Raw genomic sequence first — 5,203 nt, 5'->3', positions numbered from 1 at the left:
GTGCATGTATGCAGGGCGACCTTTAGGGAGAGCGGGGTGTCGAGCCCAACACCCCGTTAGGCCCGATTTATTTTTTTAAATTTAATGTATTTTTATGAATAACAAGATGTATATTTAATGTTTAAACTCAATTACAAAACAACCAGTTTGGCTTAGTGGCAAAGAGGTATTACTCTCAACCAAAAGGTTGTGGGTTCTAGTCTTATTTGAAACATGTTTAAGCTTATATTTATATAAAACTTTTTTACACAACTTAAATCATAGCAAAGTATGACCATTTAATTTTTTAAAGTGAATGTAACAATGTTTTCCTGAGGCCTAAAAAAATATTCATTTTCCTGAGGCCTAAAAATATTTTCGCCTTCGGCCAAAAAAAAGTTTACCTTCTCGGAGCCGGGCCTGCATGTATGTGTACATGTGTGTGTATGTGTAGGAGTGTCTATGTGTGTATGTGTATGTGTACATGTGTGTGTATGTATGTGTATGCATATGTGTTAGTAGTATATGTGTATGTGTATGTCTGAAAGTATTACATATATGTTAGTGTGTGTGCTAGTAGAAAACAAGGGAGGTTGACGTGGCACACGACTCTAACAGAAATGGTGGTGACGCCCCGACTTTACTCCACAACGTTTAGCCATAGAGCATGTCTTTGTATGAGTATATATACTTATGCTTGATTGTGTGCGCAAATGCGTTAACGTATGTACGTGTATAAGTGTGTGAGTTGCATATACTTTTTTCGTATATTTTATATAATTCTATAGGTTGTTTGCTAAATTTATTTATGTAGGATTTCTGTCAATTATGTACAATACTCCTTTATTTTATAATTGATAACATATATTTTTATTATTTTGTTGGAAATTATTCGGAAAATTTAAAGAATTCTGATAAAATAGCGATGATGTTGTTTTTCTAAAAACTTTGTGTGAAGGGTGGGTTTCGAACTAATGTCCACTCCAACAACTCAGACAAAGCTTACCACTTGAACCACAACTCTATTTGTTGTAATTTACATAAATTTAATCTTTACTGTTTGGGGTGTGTAGGATAATTATTTTTACTATGTAGGGTATGTATGATAAAATCTTTTCTATGCAGGATAATTTGTTACTATGTAGAGTATGTAGAATAAAATCTTTACAGTGCAGGGTGTGTACGATAACTTTTTTTTTACTATGTAGTGTATCTAGGATATCTTTAACGATTTGTGTGTGTAGGATATTATTTTTAACCACTTAACGTACGGGGGAGTATGATAGATATGTTTACTTTGTATGGTGACGTGGCACACGACTCTAACAGAAATGGTGGTGACGCCCCGACTTTACTCCACAACATTTAGCCATAGAGCATGACTTTGTATGAGTATATATACTTATGCTTGATTGTGTGAGCAAATGCGTTAACGTATGTACATGTATAAGTGTGTGAGTTGCATATACTTTTTTCGTATATTTTATATAATTCTATAGGTTGTTTGCTAAATTTATTTATGTAGACTTCTGTCAATTATGTACAATACTTCTTTATTTTATAATTGATAACATATATTTGTATTATTTTGTTGGAAATTATTCGGAAAATATAAAGAATTCTGATAAAATAGCGATGATGTTGTTTTTCTAAAAACTTAGTGTGAAGGGTGGGTTTCGAACTAATGTCCACTCCAACAACACAGACAAAACTTACCACTTGAACCACAACTCTATTTGTTGTAATTTACATAAATTTAATCTTTACTGTTTGGGGTGTGTAGGATAATTATTTTTACTATGTACGGTATGTATGATAAAATCTTTTCTATGCAGGATAATTTGTTACTATGTAGAGTATGTAGAATAAAATCTTTACAGTGTAGGGTGTGTATGATAACTCTTTTTTTACTATGTAGTGTATCTAGGATATCCTTAACGATTTGTGTGTGTAAGATATTATTTTTAACCACTTAACGTACGGGGGAGTATGATAGATATGTTTACTTTGTATGGTGACGTGGCACACGACTCTAACAAAAATGGTGGTGAAGCCCCGACTTTACTCCACAACGTTTAGCCATAGAGCATGTCTTTGTATGAGTATATATACTTATGCTTGATTGTGTGAGCAAATGCGTTAACGTATGTACGTGTATAAGTGTGTGAGTTGCATATACTTTTTTCGTATATTTTATATAATTCTATAGGTTGTTTGCTAAATTTATTTATGTAGGATTTCTGTCAATTATGTACAATACTCCTTTATTTTATAATTGATAACATATATTTTTATTATTTTCTTGGAAATTATTCGGAAAATATAAAGAATTCTGAAAAATAGCGATGATGTTGTTTTTCTAAAAACTTTGTGTGAAGGCTGGGTTTCGAACTAATGTCCACTCCAACAACTCAGACAATGCTTACCACTTTCACCACAACTCTATTTGTTGTAATTTACATAAATTTAATCTTTACTGTTTGGGGTGTGTAGGATAATTATTTTTACTATGTAGGGTATGTATGATAAAATCTTTAATTTGTTACTATGTAGAGTATGTAGAATAAAATCTTTACAGTGTAGGGTGCGTACGATAACTCTTTTTTTTACTATGTAGTGTATCTAGGATATCTTTAAGGATTTGTGTGTGTAGGATATTATTTTTAACCACTTAACGTACGGGGGAGTATGATAGATATGTTTACTTTGTATGGTGACGTGGCACACGACTCTAACAGAAATGGTGGTGACGCCCCGACTTTACTCCACAACGTTTAGCCATAGAGCATGTCTTTGTATGAGTATATATACTTATGCTTGATTGTGTGAGCAAATGCGTTAACGTATGTACGTGTATAAGTGTGTGAGTTGCATATACTTTTTTCGTATATTTTATATAATTCTATAGGTTGTTTGCTAAATTTATTTATGTAGGATTTCTGTCAATTATGTACAATACTCTTTTATTTTATAATTGATAACATATATTTTTATTATTTTGTTGGAAATTATTCAGAAAATATAAAGAATTCTGATAAAATAGCGATGATGTTGTTTTTCTAAAAACTTTGTGTGAAGGGTGGGTTTCGAACTAATGTCCACTCCAACAACTCAGACAAAGCTTACCACTTGAACCACAACTCTATTTGTTGTAATTTACATAAATTTAATCTTTACTGTTTGGGGTGTGTAGGATAATTATTTTTACTATGTAGGGTATGTATGATAAAATCTTTTCTATGCAGGATAATTTGTTACTATGTAGAGTATGTAGAATAAAATCTTTACAGTGTAGGGTGTGTACGATAACTCTTTTTTTACTATGTAGTGTATCTAGGATATCCTTAATGATTTGTGTGTGTATGATATTATTTTTAACCACTTAACGTACGGGGGAGTATGATAGATATGTTTACTTTGTATGGTGACGTGGCACACGACTCTAACAGAAATGGTGGTGAAGCCCCGACTTTACTCCACAACGTTTAGCCATAGAGCATGTCTTTGTATGAGTATATATACTTATGCTTGATTGTGTGTTAACGTATGTACGTGTATAAGTGTGTGAGTTGCATGTACTTTTTTCGTATATTTTATATAATTCTATAGGTTGTTTGCTAAATTTATTTATGTAGGATTTCTGTCAATTATGTACAATACTCCGTTATTTTATAATTGATAACATATATTTTTATTATTTTGTTGGAAATTATTCGGAAAATATAAAGAATTCTGATAAAATAGCGATGATGTTGTTTTTCTAAAAACTTTGTGTGAAGGCTGGGTTTCGAACTAATGTCCACTCCAACAACTCAGACAAAGCTTACCACTTGAACCACAACTCTATTTGTTGTAATTTACATAAATTTAATCTTTACTGTTTGGGGTGTGTAGGATAATTATTTTTACTATGTAGGGTATGTATGATAAAATCTTTAATTTGTTACTATGTAGAGTATGTAGAATAAAATCTTTACAGTGTAGGGTGCGTACGATAACTCTTTTTTTTACTATGTAGTGTATCTAGGATATCTTTAAGGATTTGTGTGTGTAGGATATATTTTTAACCACTTAACGTACGGGGGAGTATGATAGATATGTTTACTTTGTATGGTGACGTGGCACACGACTCTAACAGAAATGGTGGTGACGCCCCGACTTTACTCTACAACGTTTAGCCATAGAGCATGTCTTTGTATGAGTATATATACTTATGCTTGATTGTGTGAGCAAATGCGTTAACGTATGTACGTGTATAAGTGTGTGAGTTGCATATACTTTTTTCGTATATTTTATATAATTCTATAGGTTGTTTGCTAAATTTATTTATGTAAAATTTCTGTCAATTATATACAATACTCCTTTATTTTATAAATGATAACATATATTTTTATTATTTTGTTGGAAATTATTCGGAAAATATAAAGAATTCTGATAAAATAGCGATGATGTTGTTTTTCTAAAACCTTTGTGTGAAGGGTGGGTTTCGAACTAATGTCCACTCCAACAACTCAGACAAAGCTTACCACTTGAACAACAACTCTATTTGTTGTAATTTACATAAATTTAATCTTTACTGTTTGGGGTGTGTAGGATAATTATTTTTACTATGTAGGGTATGTATGATAAAATCTTTTCTATGCAGGATAATTTGTTACTATGTAGAGTATGTAGAATAAATCTTTACAGTGTAGGGTGCGTACGATAACTCTTTTTTTACTATGTAGTGTATCTAGGATATCTTTAAGGATTTGTGTGTGTAGGATATTATTTTTAACCACTTAACGTACGGGGGAGTATGATAGATATGTTTACTTTGTATGGTGACGTGGCACACAACTCTAACAGAAACGGTGGTGACGCCCCGACTTTACTCCACAACGTTTAGCCATAGAGCATGTCTTTGTATGAGTATATATACTTACGCTTGATTGTGTGAGCAAATGCGTTAACGTATGTACGTGTATAAGTGTGTGAGTTGCATATACTTTTTTCGTATATTTTATATAATTCTATAGGTTGTTTGCTAAATTTATTTATGTAGGATTGCTGTCAATTATGTACAATACTCCTTTATTTTATAATTGATAACATATATTTTTATTATTTTGTTGGAAATTATTCGGAAAATATAAAGAATTATGATAAAATAGCGATGATGTTGTTTTTCTAAAAACTTTGTGTGAAGGCTGGGTTTCGAACTAATGTCCACTCCAACAACTCA

This window comes from Bidens hawaiensis, unplaced genomic scaffold (assembly GCF_021521415.1).
Source record: "Bidens hawaiensis isolate Kalapana, Puna unplaced genomic scaffold, B.hawaiensis_p1.1 tig00016755_1, whole genome shotgun sequence".
Taxonomy (NCBI): Eukaryota; Viridiplantae; Streptophyta; class Magnoliopsida; order Asterales; family Asteraceae; genus Bidens; species Bidens hawaiensis.
Note: the sequence above shows the minus strand (reverse complement) of the source record.